Source organism: Carettochelys insculpta, chromosome 1, assembly GCF_033958435.1.
Source record: "Carettochelys insculpta isolate YL-2023 chromosome 1, ASM3395843v1, whole genome shotgun sequence".
Taxonomy (NCBI): domain Eukaryota; kingdom Metazoa; phylum Chordata; order Testudines; family Carettochelyidae; genus Carettochelys; species Carettochelys insculpta.
In genome coordinates this window covers 265,588,129-265,605,111 of record NC_134137.1, presented here as the reverse complement: position 1 = coordinate 265,605,111, position 16,983 = coordinate 265,588,129, and the positions used below count along the sequence as shown (strand labels likewise).

At 41.4% G+C, this 16,983-nt stretch overlaps 1 protein-coding gene across 3 annotated transcripts in view; it reads right to left on the bottom strand.

Moving 5' to 3' along the window:
- FGD4 (FYVE, RhoGEF and PH domain containing 4) overlaps positions 1 to 16,983 on the bottom strand; it is a 218,236-nt gene that overhangs the window by 153,413 nt on the left and 47,840 nt on the right. The window contains exon 1 of one of the 3 annotated variants that reach the window (XM_075006735.1): positions 3,576 to 3,708. The exons of the other annotated variants lie outside the window; for them this stretch is intronic. The gene's annotated coding sequence lies outside the window, so the exon portion shown is untranslated. Of the gene's footprint in view, positions 1 to 3,575; positions 3,709 to 16,983 lie in introns of those variants that run through there. 3 annotated transcript variants of the gene reach the window in all.

Here is a 16,983-nt window from a genome sequence, read left to right as displayed (position 1 = left end):
TTACCATTTCTTTCAACCCACTTACCCCCTGTAGTTGTTTCGCCATACGCAAAACAGGAATAAGGCTGTTTAACTCACATGTAAGTTGTGAGAATTCATTCCTGTTTATAAATCAGTTTTGAAGTCCTCCAGATCTTCAGTTAGATGTTGCTAATGGGAGTAGGAGGGTAAAATTATATTCTTTTATATTGAACCCAACTCCCCTCAGAAAACACTAAAAAGAGGATTATAAATTATAAGTGTATTTAACTCATATTTAGCTGTAGTTATGCAAACCTCTCATAACAAGAGTAGTGATTTAATTTCAACCAAATGAAACTATTTCACAAGTTTCCCAGTTCTTTATATAGCAATTTCTAGTTTGGGAGGAAGGAAAATGCAGACATCAGCTATACTTTTAAATAATACAGGCATGGAAGGCACAAGTAATTTCATAGAGAGGACTTGCAAATAGACCAGCAGTAGCAACAACCATGTCAGCAGGTTTTCCTCCCACATCCAACATCCCTAGGCATCCATTATCTCACACAAGTTTCAAAGAGAGCAGCTTGTAAACAGACTAACTTTTCAACATTCACTGTTTTGGGAGAGAATTGCCAGCTTTAACCTTGAAGATGAGGAGCCTCTGCAAGGAGACAAACTACAGGATGAGTTGGGTATAATTTTTTTTTTTATTCAAAACATAGCCAACAGTACAAAAACATGTATCAAAACTAAACTTGTTTACCAAGTCTTCACGCTAACAGCCTGGATGCAATACATTAATCCAAGTCATGTCAGACAGAATTCCAGAATAATGCAGAAAAGGGGAGAAAAAGCAAAAAAAAAAAAAAAAAAAAAAAAAAAAACAAACCAGAAAGACTTCTCTGTTTGAGAGAAACAATTGAGTCTGTTTGCTGGCAACCCCTGCAGACTCCTTTACATTTAATCAAATCTGTTATTTAATGTTGGGCACCCTTTATAGTTTAACACACATAGATATTGAAAATGAGACAAATGTTCCACTAAGTATCTACATAATACATACATTTCTAATCATATATTAGTTATATCTTTTTGTTCATTAATTAAATGCATCCTGTAGTAGTTTGTTATTGTTTTTAGGTGGGAGGGGGTGACAAAGATCCACTAAAGGTTACTTTTTCCCTTTTTCCCTTATTCCCACAGTGCTGCTGTGGAATAGTTTTTAGGGAGAAATTTCAAGCTGGGACAGAATTCTCTTTTCCAGTACCCACCCTCAGAGTGGCTCAGTGCAAGCTGCTGACTGAGAAAGCCTGCATTCCAGGATGGGTCTCCCTCATGACAGGTGCATTCCACAGATGCATTGCTGTAGCTCTCATTTGTCACTTATCAACAAGCAGGAAAGCCAGGAACCTTCTCCTGCTGTCAACAAGAAGAATTAAACCATGAGTCCCTAAGGACTCCTGTGCACATATTTTTACAAACTGTATTAACATCCAGAAAGTGGAAAAAAAATTCTGTAATGAATGGCCCAATGCTTTAATGGATTAAATATTGACTGGCCCTTAAATTCTTCTACCTGCAGATCAAAAGTGATCTAGTGATCAAATTAAGTATATAGTAAACCACACACACACACACACACACTTTACAGCCTCTTCTATGAATTCCACTTAAAAAAATGCTTTGCTGCAAGTCTATTTACACCATGTTCACCACCCTCATTTAAAATTCAAAAGGCACAGCTGAGAACCGTCAGCTGCGAAATCCTCTATTTACTCTTGAAATACTTACAAACACAAACAATGGCAATGCACATTCCCCACCAATTATACAGAAAAATCACACAAGCTGCCACCGGAAGTCCATTCCACTTTTGGCCCCCTGGCCTACACATGACAGTGAGATACTAACAGTGCAATCCATGATGGTAAATTCTATGACTGACACCCATCCGGTAGAAAAACTAGGACCAACAACTCATTTCACATAAGCCACAAAATAATCTTGACATAACGCAAATGCTATGTTTGACCCAGCCCAAATCTATCACGGCCTAATGGCGACAGTCTGCTCCTAGAACTTTCTTTTCAATAGCCCCTGAATATAATACAAAAACATAAATATTGCACATGCACAAATGCACCATAACTTTAGTGTAAGAAAACAAACTCTAGATAAATGACACTGCTCAATCAAAGCAGAACACTTCATTATGAACAAAGGAGGAATCTGTCCAAAAGCAAAATGATTAAATTGTCATTACAAAAGGTGGTACAGACCATACCAAAACTACTTTCCCTATTCCACCATGTGTGAACATGGCATTGTTCCACCGTACTTTTAAAAAGGACTTCAAGACTATCTACCTACATCTTCAGCCCATATGCAGCCATGCTACTATGGGTTCTACATAGCAAACCCATATGCTGTAGTACTGCCACCACAACTGTTTGAAGGAGAAGAACTCAAAATTTTCACTAGTAACAGACTTAAAGCACTACATTGCCAGATTAACAGTTGAAAATGGTACAATTTTATTTTGCACACAGCTGACTTATTAACCATGTCATTTTCCAACTTTGCTCACAGACACTGAACTACTGACGTTAAGTGCACAAATAGACAGCAGATAGTGGAACTGGAAAGGCTGACAGAGCATAATTAAAAGGCTTCGGTGCTGCCTCCTCTCCGTCCCCAAATACAAAATAAAAATGGCAGTCTTGGTAAAATGCATGCAGCATAAGTGCTTTATTTCCAAAGGAAAGCCCAAAACACAGCCAGAAACCCTTGCAGAAGTGGCACTTGATTTTTGGTACATTAGTGCTTTTAGAAATACATTTCAAAGACTCCCATACAAGGCAACATTCATTTTAATTGCACACAAAAATGTTAAATCAAGCATTTGTTGTACTCACTACCTCCTGCAGCATCCCAAAAACAGTTTAAAAAAAAAAAAAAAAAGACTCCATGGATAAAAGAAGAAAGGAGCATTAGAAATGAAATTACTTCCCTAATTTTACACTTGCTTTTCCTGAAACCCTGCCATGAAAGCACTGTCATATTGTTTCCACATGCAGAGCCCTGAGAACTTGCACAAAGTCATAGCACACTGTTACAAAATAAAAGATTCTAAACATATCAATCCGGTAGCAAGTAGGAGATACAGGGGGAATGATCTTACATTCGACTGTATTTCATGTAAGTGGCTTAGACAGTACATGATGGACACGGGTGGTGTGGGGGATTCAAATGGAAGTACCGGAAAAACCCCCTTCCAAACCAAAACATGAGGCTCACCACAAGCCACTCAAAAGAAAAAGCAACTAATATTAAAAGATGTGTAAATCAGACAACTAGTTCAATGACCAGTATTTCACATACAGAAGAGGAATGAACTGCCTCAGTTAGGCTAGTTATTGTTCTCATTTACTACTTCAGAGATCTAAAGTCAACTACTTAACATCAGACAAAAGAATACTGAAAATATTAATATTTCTGGTCCTTACTGATAATAGTCTAGCACATTTTACCATTTGTGTCTCAATCGCAAAGCCATATACTGCATCCATATTACAAAATCTGTATACATATATATTGCATTTAGTACTAACCTTATAAAACCTGCGTTTACTCCTCTTGGCCAGAAATCATTGATAGTTTTGGTAAAATCCGTTTATGTGCTCTTCCAGCTTCCTAATTCAAGCCTTTCATTAACACACTCCATTGCAGATAATTGCAGACAGCACACGCTCCCCTGCTTTTGCCAGTCCCCAACACAGCAAGGATAATCACATTCCAGCAGGGAGTGAACAGATGGTGGATTCCATGGTAACCAACTCTCCTAAGGCTATTGGTGGAGTGTGTGACTACCACTTATTGGGTAACAATCACTCTTTGTGCTTCAGCCCTGCAAATGCTTAACGAGGGAACTGCACTGGGCATACCTAAGCAGTCTTTTGCCTTTTAAACAGGGCAGTACAACACAACAAAAGCTTTCATCTGAATTTAGTGGTGGCTATATGCCTAATATTTGGGCCAGTTTAATGGATCTTAATGGTGACTATACACCTAATATTTTGTGAAGGTTTAATGCTGAAGCATAAGATCACACAAAGCTCAACTTGAAGTCTATTATAAAAATAGGTCTCAATAGTTATGGGCGTTTAAATTATGTTCTAGACTTAGCCTTCCCTTCCTGATTTCCAGAAGGGTTAAGTGCAATCAGTCTTTTTTCCAATATATACATTTCAAAACCATACTGGAGAGAGAGATGTACATTATGTCATTAGCAAACAAAACAACTGAGAGGAAAAAAGTATTTTTTGGTAAAAAAACAAAAAAAAAAAAAAAAAAGCCACACACCACACTGGAGAAAACTACTGTTAAACATTTAACTCTTACTTATAAAATTACCAGAACAGTTGGCCAACAGAAGGTTTATTTCCACTGGAAAAAGGTTCCATGCCTACTCAGTTGGAACATCTGCTGTATTTTCTGGAGCAACTATGCTTTGAAATTGCCTTACAAAAAAGTTCTAAATTTCTAATCTAGAGTTTTATTCATCAAGAATATTGCAGTTCCTTGTTTTTGCTGTTAGATCCTCTGCTAGGTTTCCTGTTCTGCATCCAGCAAGAATAAAGCTGATTCAGCAGCCAAAAGTTCTCTGCTCTGCGAATTTCAATTGCCTGCGGGGGTGTGTCTGAAAAAGGCATTTTGGACTGTGCAGTGACCCTGCACCATCTAACAACCAGCTTACACTGACACATGTACCAACCCAGTGGAGCCTTCTTAGCAAAATCTTTAGTGGCATTATGAGGGCAGGAAGAGCAGGGAAGTGGTTTTTCAAGAACAATTGATAGCAGTCTTGCCTGCAGAGAACGAAGAGCCTTGAAGGCATACATTAAGGCTTTAATTGCATGCTGTTCTCATTCAAAATAGTAAGAGTCCTATTTAATGAAAGAGCATGCCTGTCAGTTGCCTAGTATTTTGTGGGTAGGATGTGTTTACAAGTTCAAGCTTTCATTGTGTGTCATTCATACTTCACAGTGCTTTAGAAAATGGAAAAAGTTTTTTTGTAAACTGATGCCAAACCACACAATATATCTGTCTTGATCCATTCAATGCCTGGCGAGTGTTCAACCTGACAGAATTACCCTAAGGGGAAAAAAAAAATCCCCTCTTTCCCAAACACAGAGTGATCGTATCTTCTCCTACCTAGACCTGATCCTGCAGAACCATTATCAATTCCTGTAATAGAATGAGAAGCCCTTTATTGGATCCCACAGTGATAAATCTTAATTTTCCCCTGCATATGATGCTGTATACTGAGAGACCATTCAGTTCTGCCCCATGCCCTTCTCCCCAGATTCTCAACTCTTTCCATCCTCATTTCACTGCTAAGCTAATTAAGTTGATAAAGAAAGCTATAGTTATAAACAAACAACTATTGCTAATGATTTGTTTTAGGGTAGCACCCAGTGATGGACTGAAACACCTCCCCCCATTGTTGTAGCTACTGTATAGACTTGTAATAAAAAAAAAAAAAAGAGTTCCTGTCCCTAACGACATTGCAGTCTAACCAGACAAAAGGTAGGAGGATAGAGACTGGTGAGCTAAGTGAGTTAACCTATGGTACCATGGAAAAAAATCAGTGGCAGAACTAGGATTAGAACCCTTCCTTTAAAACACACTGCCTCCAATGCTAACAGAGGCCTGAAAAGCTTTACAAGTGGCACTGAGTTGCAGAAGACCAAAGGCAAATTCCCATCCATTCCAGTTGCAAAACCATGAAAATGTCCATCAGAATACTGGCCAGCGAGGAACAGAGAAACAACCACTTTACACTGCCAATCTGAGAATGCTCAGGTGGACAGTGGTTAAGAAGAGAACTGAGGGGTGACCAAATGAAATGGTACAAGTAGCCCCCATCACACAGGGAACAATGACTAAGGTGGCCAGATCTGAGAGATGGCAAGACACAGAACATGTTGGTCAGAACATAAGCTCTAGTAGTTCCAGGAAAAACACAGCAAGACGACCCAGAAGAAGGTGATTTGACACACTGAAGGATGACACAAAAGGAGGCCAGCGTCAGTGTGGAAGACATACTTGTCAGGAATATTTGGAAATCATCATCTTGGGCTGCTGGGCCCAACTCCTGTGGCAAAGCAAAGACAAGAAGATGCTAGAGCAGAGTAATGCAAGCCCATACTGTCTGAACACTAATATATTTATCCTCTGAAGATTCCTGTGAGACAGGGATCCACTACCAGTATTTTACAGATAGGGAACTGAGGCAGAGAGGCTAAGTGAACTGCCCAAAGTCATCCATGAAAGAGCAGGTGGCTGCACTCAGGTCTCCCAAGTCTTAGCCTAGTGCGCTAAGCACTGGACAATAATTTGACACCAACCCTCAGGGCATGTGCCAGCTCAGATAATGGCTCAAGATCCCCTCGCTCAGTGGTGAACAAAAACTTTTTACACTGGCCCCCCTTCTCCCCCCTGCACTTAGCAGCCCCCACCCCCACCCGTCTAACATAATCCAAAACGATGGAACTTTTGGTTTTGTTCATATTAAAGAACACTCTTTCGGCACATGTAAGCAAATGTCTGTAGAATGTAAGAACTTCATTAGGTCAGTACATAAATGTGAATCTACAGACATAACAGTAACATATTTCAACAGTTTTAATGAGATGGATAAGCCTGACACCCAGTCGTCCCCTTACGAAATTGTACATCCCCTGCTGAGGGGGCCCACCCTATCTTTTGCACACCCCTGGCCTCTCTCCTTGAAAACCAAAGAGATTAGTAACAGCCAGCTAAAGTACAGGAAATCACTGCTGGCCTTGAGGGTTCCTTGGGTGTCTGCTGAGGAGGAAAACAAGTGTGGATGGGAACTGGGGGATTGCTACTCTTTTCTGGCTTTAAGGAGATCATTTTTGTGCCACACTGTAGGGACTATGAAATCATTGCCATAAGAAGATCAGAGACACTAAAGGTACATGACAAGATGAGAATTATTTAATTATGGAGCAGGGAATCCTGTGTGGAAAAGCTCCAATACACAGTAAACACTGATATCTGGCATCCACAGGACAAAGATTGCCAGATACTCAAATATTCTGGATAATCGAGAGTACTCACGCTGGGTGGGAGAGCAGAGCATCCTGCCGGCTGCACTCAGACATAGCACAGAGGGACACATGGTGACACGGAGAGCTGGCCTCCTTCCCATGGAGCGGGCAGGGCGTTCTCACCCTCCCTGTGAACAAACCCCACCCCTGATGCTGCTTCTCCTGCTGACTGCACTCAGATGCAGCATAGAGGGATGCAGGGCAGCCCCTGTCCCCCTGGGGTGGGGAGGGCAGGACAGGGCTTCCCTCTCTTTGCACGAACCCCAGCCCTGACACTGCTCCTCTTTGCTCCCGCCTCATGTCTGCTGACCAGATCTTCCCGGCTGTGGGTCATGCTGGTTATTTGAGTGTGCCAGTTGATCAAATGGTGGTTAAACAAGACTTTACTGTAGTTATCACATAATAACTTTAAAGCTACTTTAATTATTTCCTGTGCTGGTCGTATATGTTTATTAAATCTTTGTTCAAGGAAACAGAGTCTGTCATATAATGTCCTAACTCTGTATCAGGGGTCAGCAACATTTCTATGGGGAAGTGCTCAAATTTGACCTTTTGACCTCTACGTACCAGCCCAGTGCCGGTGATACTTTTTAAAGTCACTAACAGTCCTACTGAAACAGCTTCCATAATAAAATGAAGCTGCAGGGCTTTAGCATTTAGGTGGTGACTGGTAGCATTAGCTGGACTTTCGTTAATCCACAGGCGACACGGCCTCACACAAGCTCCCAACTGCATGAGGAAGGAGAAGCAGGGCTGAGCTCCCATATCACGGGCTGATGAAAGTCGGCTTATGTGCCACTCTTGGCACCCAGGCCAGGGGTTGCTGACCCCTGTTCTATATAATATCATAAGTCCTAAGAGACAGAACTCTGTCCTGTGTTTCAAGAGAGCTGAGGCACAGGATATGGGAGCATGTTATATGTATTATTCAGCATCCCCGGCTTCTGCCGGTATAGGTGGCTAATGTGTCAGAGGTCTGACATCAGTGTTTGCCATCTGTTCAGCTGAAATACCAACAGAACAGTCTGATGCACTTTAAAATTCCAACTCCTGTAGGAGGAAAGTGTTGCAAAAATCACCCCGGCAATTCTTTGCCACCTGTTGCTAGGCCTTAGAACGGCCTTTGTTAGATATTCATACACCAAGTCTTTTTGCACTGCTGCAGAGTACAAAGGTCTTCGCACATCAGTTTTCTGAACAACTGGCACAGGTCAGTTTTGCAAGCCATCTTGCTCTTCCCTAGCTTGAAGTTCCTCCAGTGGGTGCAAGATTAGTTAGCAGGATCTTAGCTAGGAAAGCAGGTCCTGTTATTTGCTCACACAACTTAAGAGTCTGCCCCAGCTGTGACTCGAATGCCAAGCGAGAAAGACAAAAGGAGGACGAAGGGGAAAACAACATAGTTATCTTAAATGTTGCTAATGGCAGCACATGCTGTGCCAATGAATGAATGAAGGAATGAATACTCAAAATTCCACGTCCCTTTCGGTGTCAGTTTTCACAACTCGTGTTTGTTACACGGTTTGAAGTGGCTCACAGCCCTCAGTGCCAGACTCAGGGCAGACGGTCAAAAAGCAGGCAGAGACCCCAAATTAGTGGTATGTTCTACGAAAAGACTTCACCAAACCAGCAACATGTGTAAATGACTACTTTTAACAATCTGACACTGGAGTCACAAAAAGACCCTTTAGGCATTCTAGTTTATCTAGCCATGCAGGCAAGTTGGACCAAAAAAATAAATAAATAAATAAATAAAAAAGTTCAGGTTATCATCAGTCCCAAAACACCTTTCACTTACTACAGATCAGTTGTATTCTCCTCGCAAACCAATGACGACACCTGTAGCCAAATCCTGAAATAAACTAAAGGTTTCATAACTTAGAAAAGAAATGGGAGTTATTTACAAGGTTAAAACAGGAAACACACACATACACACACTAAGGTACAGTCTCGGATTTTGTCTACACTTGCAGCATTAACACACTGCCGCAGCCATCTTATAAATGCAGGGATAGTCAATCAGTTAGAGACTAAGCCAAAATAGCTGTGGCTAGAGTGTAAGGAGACACATATTATATATCTACCTATATATTGGTATACCTATACAGGTATATATTAGACAGCTATCTATGTAGATATATATAAAGAAATATGTGGCTCAATACCCTCCCCCTTCCACAGAGCCAGACACTACCAGCCCCCTGCTCTAACCCAATCCTCCACTCACAGTTCCCATAAAATGCAGACGCATCTATTATATACTAACCCACAGATCAGCCAGACTAAACCAGTCAGTGTTCATTGAAGCCTGGGGCCCTGACATAAGCTTACACCTGGTCCACCAACATAATAATACTAGCTTTCAGAAAGCCCATATATAATATGGTTTGTGCACTCTAAGTGATCAAAGAGTTTTTATCAAAAAAAGAGGCAATCAAAACACTTTTCCCAGTTTCAAAGGTTTAGTTACTGCTCTGGCTCTACATTACCCCGTGCAATCTCCCTACACCAACTGGAAGAACACAGCTTCCAGAATGCAAAAAAAGGCCTTTCAGCAGAGCGCATGTGCACTAGGTGTTATGTAGACACAATGGGGTCATGATCCTCAGTCAAGTCTCTGGATGCTGCCATGATACTATAACTAGTTTTATGAAACTATAGCATTGGAAATACAAGATCATTAAAAACAATGATTACTTCTGTGTTTAAAAGAATGTGCTCATCAGAGAGGGAAACATCAAAAATATTGTTTAGATGGAACTTTACAATATTGTGAATATACATTTCAGCAATTATAAAAGTCTGAACCAGAGGGTCAGCAATGTCTCTCTCTCCTTGAAATATAGAAGAGTCAGATACTGGCATGGTGACAACTGCAGAATTGACAAATAGAAATCAGCATTTTTTATAAATTTGCCCATTAACCTATTAAGTAATCTGTAGGGGTGTGTTTACACTTGCATTCCTCTTTCAAAAGAGTATGCAAATGAGGCAAATCAAAAATGCAAATTAGGCACAAATTTGCATATTCCACACTTCATTTGCATATTCTAATTTCAAAAGAGCTTGTTTCCAAAAAGGAAAGCCAGTGTAGATGCTGCTCTTTCGAAAGTAAACCCATCTTCAAAAGAATCCTTCTTCCCTCTATTTAATGGGAATAAATCCTTCTCCCCATTAAATAAAGGGAAGAAGGATTCTTTTGAAGATGGGTTTACTTTTGAAAGAGCAGCATCTACACTGGCTTTCCTTTTTGGAAACAAGCTCTTTTGAAATTAGAATATGCAAATGAGGTGTGGAATATGCAAATTTGTGCCTAATTTGCATACCTATGTCGAAAGAGGAATGTAAGTGTAGACGCACCCCAGGAGTTCTTATGTATATAGATGGGGGTAAAATCATAAAAGAACAGCAGTCATTACCTTTCCAATGACCGCACAGAACAAAACGAAGCACATATTAAATAGAAGAAATATGGCTTTCCTAGTTGGAAACAATTTTTCAGACATATTTTCAACATTGGCAATAGTTCAGGGATTCCCAACCTATGGGTCAGGACCCAAACGTGAGCGGCCGTTAAATTTGTTAAGGGTCACCAGCAGCTCACAGCTGCATGTGATCTTAAAGAAGCCATTTGCAGCTCCTTAATGCTGCAACATCCAGCAGCTCTATCAATAGAGAAGCAATTACACATTACAAAGACCTTTGATATCATAGCTATTCCAGGCAAGCCACTTAATAGACTCTTGCAGCAATTTTTGCCCCCCCCTTCCACCCTTTTGCCCACCTTCTGTTCTATGTAGTTGTTTTGTCAGTCTTCATTTTTTGTTTACAATTCCCCCCAGCCCATGAGCATGACCCTCCCACCCCCCCCGCATTGAAGTGTGACCCCCCCCAGCCCTCCAACCCCTAAGTGTGACCCCAAGACCCCGAGTGACCCATAGCCCTTCAGTGCGTCTCTCCCAACCCCTGAATATGACTTCCCCAACTCCCTCTCAGGCCTTGCATGTGACCCCCAAGCTCCGGAGTCTGACCTCCCCCCAGCCTTTGAGTGACTCCCCTCAGCCCAAGTGTGACCCTCCCAGCCCCTCCAGCCTGAGTGTGATCACAAAGCCTTTTGTGATCCACCAGCCTGAGTGACTCCCCCAGCCTGAGTGTGACCAGCCCAGCCCCTCCAGCCTCTGAGTGTGACCAGCCCAGCCCCACAACACAAGCGCGATTCCCCCAGCTCATGCGTGTGAACCACCTAGCCCAAGTGTGACCCCCAGCCCCTCCAGCTTCCATGTGAGCATCCCAGCCCCCCAATGAGAGTGTGACTCCGCCAGGCTCTCAGTATGACTCCTCCAGCCCTTGAGTGTGACCTCCCCCAACTCCTGGAGTGTGACTCCCCGCCAGCCCTTGAGTTTGGAGCTTAAGCTGGAGATTTGGGGTTGAGGGTCTTTATCCCACTACAATTCACATCAACTATAAGTAATAATTAACTATAATAAAAGTAGTGTAATTATTTATGTTATTTGCGCCTTTTCCATGAAATAGCTACTATGAATATATAAACATGAGGGGGCACAATTTTATATTCTTGCCTCAGGCACAAAATAAACTAGTTACAGCACTGTCCCCCACTCTGTTTTTGAATTGCCTTGGTCACCAAGTCTTCCTGAATTGTCAAAATGGGTCCCATTTGGAAAAGGTTGGGAACCACTGCAATAATCTCTTCACTTCAATACTGAAGTGTTATGGCAGTCAAAAGAATACTGAAGCATGTGGATGCAGCTATATAATTTGCTCTGTTGTCAAATAGTTACTACATTGTAAGTTTAAGTTCAACCGTCACCTGCCAGCCTGCAATGTCATTCTCCAGCCAGGTAAGGGCTTCACTTAAGAGTTCTGACAACCTAGCTATTCCATTAAGGATGTGATCTTATTTTTAAATGTATTTATGCTAGCAAAAGCCTGAATGCAGATGTAGTGACGGTGGCATGAACGTAGCCTGCGCAGACATAATTTGTTCTGTTTGGGGAACAATTGCAAGCGATACTGGCACAAAGCTCTTTTTTGCCAATGTTAGCTACATCTCCAGTAGGAAGGTTTGTCAGTAAAGTGTATCAATAATTATAATGGCAATGCCTTTAGGCATATGCTATGCTTTGCAATTAAGAGAACCAAATGGAAGACTTGATGAACCTCTACATTTGTGCCCTAACTACAGATACAGGCAGTAATACCAACTACCTTCTCGCATATCTACACCAGCAACACCATCACGGGACCTAATCACACCGACCGCACCATCAATGGCTCACTCACCTACTCATCTACTAATGTAATATATGCCATCGTGTACCAGGAATGCCCTTCTGCAATATACAATGGCCAAACTGGACAGTCTCTATGTAAAAGAATACATGGACACAAATCAGATATCAGGAACAGCAACATACAAAAACCTGTAGAAGAACACTTCAATCTCCTTGGATGCTCAGTAACAGATTTAAAAAGTAGCCATCCTGCAACAAAATAACTTCAAAAACAGACTTCAAAGAGAAACTGCAGAGCTGCAATTCAGTTGCAAATTTGATACCATCAACCAAGGATGGAACAGAGACTGGGTGTGGCTGGCCACTTACAAAAGCAGTTCTTTGCCCATCAAAGCTTAGGCTCCAAAATCTCTGTTCGTTTATAAGGCACCACAGGACTACTTTTTGTTTTTGAAGATACAGACTAACTTGCTACCCCCTGAGGTTATGTCTACACTAGAAGCATCTGTTATGCCTCAAATTTTTGAGGGACAATACTGCTGAGGCAAATGCAGAGTTCTGGCGAGACTCTGTCGACAGAATGCTTTCAGTGTGTAGACACTCACTGAGTTGTTTTGACAGAAGGCCCGTTCGGCTGACAAAACTCTCTAGTGTAGACACAGCCTGATAATTTCTCCTCTCTTGATGTGCACACCTCCATATTAGCTGCTGCTAATGGGCCACATCCTCGGTGACTGAGTTGACCATGTCAACTCTGGAGCTCCTCTTGACTGAGACTCTCTCCCTTCCATAAGCCTATAAATTTAGACCTGCCGCTGATGAAGTGGGTCTTGACCCACAAATGCTTATGCTCCACAATATCTGTCAGCTTATAAGGTGCCACAGGACTTGTTGTTTTTGAAGATACACACCAACTTGGCTACCCCTCCGATACTCATCTCCCATCCTGTGATTCACACAGCTTGATCAAGAACAGAAAAAGCAGAAAAAATCCAAATGTTGATGACAGAAACACCCTTTAATAAGAGAGAGAGCTGTGTCAGTCTGTATTCTAATACAGCAAACCAGCAGTCATGTAGCACTTTAAAAAGACTAACAAAATAATGTATTAGGTGATGAGCTTTCATGGGGCAGACCCACTTCTTCAGATCTGGAGATATAACCTTCCAGTACAGAAGTGATTGTTTTATAATACAGAGATAAAAAAAGAAAAAAGAAATAACTGACAAATCAGATACACAGAACTGAAGGGAAGTGGGGAGGGATGGAAATACTAAGTGTCAGTGAGCATTTCAATGGATTGGGCTATTCTGTTAAAGACCTGAGGACATCCTACAACAAAGAGCCTTTAACAGCAGATTCCAAAGGGAGATGTGTGAACTGGAGTTCATGTTCAAATTCCATACATAAACACTTGGTCTCAGAGATAGCAATTACCTCACATACTGTGAAGACAATCTCCCTACGACCTAAAGGTACGTGTGTTACTGAGGAAGAATTATCGCACCGTTCTGGAAAGGGAAGCAGCCGAGCTGGCTTTTATAGTCAAATTCGGCACATTAACACATGGTTTAAATCGTGATGGGAGCTTTCTGAGTCACTATAGGGGCTCGTCTGCATACTTGGCTCAATCTAATTCTTGACCTTCCCCCCCACCCCTCCACTCTCTGATTTGCTCACCTTGATTATCTTTTTCTGATTTGTCCTCCTTGCTTACTGTTTTTGGTTCCCTGTGCCTTAAATATTGAGTCTGTTCTGGTCTGGCTATGGTCTTAAGAAGTGGATCTGTCCCATGAAAGCTCACCTAATAAACTATTTTGCTAGTCTTTAAAGTGCTACTTGACTGCTTTTTGTTTCCCTACCTTTGAGATTTGTAATGATCTCAGGCAGGACACTTACAATTTCACACATTTCTCACAGCCCTTCAGTTCTATGTATCTTAATTTTCAGGTTTTGTTTCAATTTTTTGGAGATCTGTATTATAAAACCATCAATACTGTACTGGAAACGTTATATCTGCAGATCTGAGGAAGTGGGTCTGTCCCACAAAAGCTCATCACCTAACAAATTATTTTGTTAGTCTTTAAAGAGCTTCATGACTGCTGGTTTGTTTTTTTTAAAAAAGAGACATGGGCACAAAGCATATATACAGTAAACTCTTTCCTATCCAGCATTCTATTATCCGGCACGCTCAAATAACTGGTATTTTAACCACAAGTAAATTTTAGTTATGTTTCCATAAGGACAGGATAGTAAAAGTGAATACAAATAAATACAGCCAGTACAGTATAAGTTAATAGTGCACAATATTACTGTTGTTGGTAAATACAGTATTCTGCATACATTTCTGTTTCTTAATATCCAGTCTTGTTTTTCTTGAGTGTTAACCACTGCTAGATATACACCTCTTTATTATCCAGAATACTTGAATATCTGGCAACCTCCTGGTCTCGGGGCTGCTGGATAGGAAAGAGTTTACTGTGCACCCTCTTCTGCCATCGTTGTGAAGATACAGCTTAGCCTGCACAACACACCAACATTCTGCTTCCCGCACAGCCTCTCTAGTTAGCACAGATTCCAATTCAGCATGCCTGACTTGGTGTTCAAAGATCTCACTTTGGATACAGGAAGTTTTTATTTTCTTAAGAGATTAATTCTCCCTCTTGAAGAGCTACAGGGCAGCACAGGAGATAGAACCCTCACAAAAGAAGGACCTAAACTAGGAAACTGATTTTCGCAAAGGCAAAAATGACCCTCACCCCAAAAAACTCATATGTCCAGCAACAAATACAGAACACATCCATTCAATTTGTGTTCCCTTCAAATTTTTTTTTTTTAAATTCCCCCCCCCCCGCCACACCCATACATATTAGAGCTAAAATTAAATCGAGGAATTTCTCTTAAAGGCTGGAAAGGAAGAAATATTTCTAATCTCAAATTCTTGGCGTATGATCAAATTCTATAATAGAGACTAAAAATTTACCTAGCTAAGCATAAGTTAACATGCATTAGATTAAAAATTATTTACTTACAGCCACCCATGCCTTTCAGGAAAAAAAAGCAACAAACTAGACTTCTCCTTAATCACAAACATTTACCTGTTAATAAATCTACACATTTTAGATTTAACCCATCAACTCAGCACAGAAAGATTTACAAACACAATGCATTTTAAAAAAATAGGAAGTTCTGAATTTCATAATTACTAACTACTGATGTCACTCAGGAAATATGCAATAAAAATTTCAAGACACAGGAAGAGCATTCCAGTGGTGGGAACTGGAGCACAATTATAAATTTTACAAAATTACTGTACTTTTTAAGGACTTGCAAAAATACAAGCTGCTCATTAGCCATCACAAAAGATCTCACAACAGATCACTCAGTGTCCTAGGCAAAATTATCTTGGTAACCATATTATGTTTGATTAAATGTTCTGGCCAATTACAGCTGTACAGATTATACTTTCCTTTCTGGAAAATCTGATATGCAGTGATGGCGGTAAAGAATAGATATCACAGCAAACTCAAATTGAATTCAATCTTCAGAGGTCATCAAGTCTAGCCGCCTGCACTCATGGTAGGACCAAGCACCATGTAAACTGGAGGAGGACTGGGGGCGCTGTAGCGGGAGTGTCAGCTCACCACTGGGGAAGGGGGAATCCCTATGCCTCACAGGACTGATGCAGGCAAGCCACAGGCTGAATCCAGAACCCAGGCTGTCCCTGGCAAGTGAGTGGAGAATCCTGGCCAAATGGGAGTGGCAGGGGGAGAAGCTTGTAGGGAGTGCTTTCCTACCAGGAGCAAGGCCACCTGTGTCCACCCTATCCCATCTGGAGCTGTGCCAGGTAAGTGTCCCCACCCTGCTCCTGTGCCTTCCCAGACCCTACACCTCCACCACACTTCTGAACAGCCCCCCTCATGCACAATGAATCCCTCATTTTGGCCCTGCCCCAGAGCATGGGGGCCCCACAAAATCCACTAGCTACACACACCCCCAAAAAAGTTAATCCAGCACTGGCACCTGTGAGGAGTTTTTTTTTTTTGATCCTCATTTGGAGGTCATGTCAGTGGGGTTGCAGGGAAGGAGGAGGGAAGGAAGTTGCACTTCTCACTTGTGTTTAGCCCCCAAACCACAAAAAGGTAGGTATCTACGCAACTTGCTTTTAATCTCCAATGTTCGAGATTTTACAACCTCCCTAGGCAATTTATTCCAGTGCTTCACCATCCTAACAGGAAGTTTCTCCTAAGGTCCAGTCTAAACCTCCCTTGCCTCAATTTAAGCCCATTGCTCCTTGTCCTATCCTCAGAGGTTATGGAGAATAACTTTTCTCCCTCCTCCTCATCACAACTTTTTCGTCACTTGAAAGCTGTCATGTCCCTGCTAAGTGTTCTCTTTTCCAGGCTAAATAAACCCAGTTCTTTCAATCCTCCCTCATAGGTCATGTTTTCTAGCTATAGCACACAAGAAGTGGTATTTCAGTTTATAAAGCAGTGTAGGTTCCTTGAATTACGTGAGTTAGGGTATTAGTTTCTTCTTGTTACTTCTATTTGTAATCTCACAGTTTTTCCTGTAAATTACATTTTAACTACTGAACTTGTATCTAAGGAACAGGTGGAGTGTTTATACAA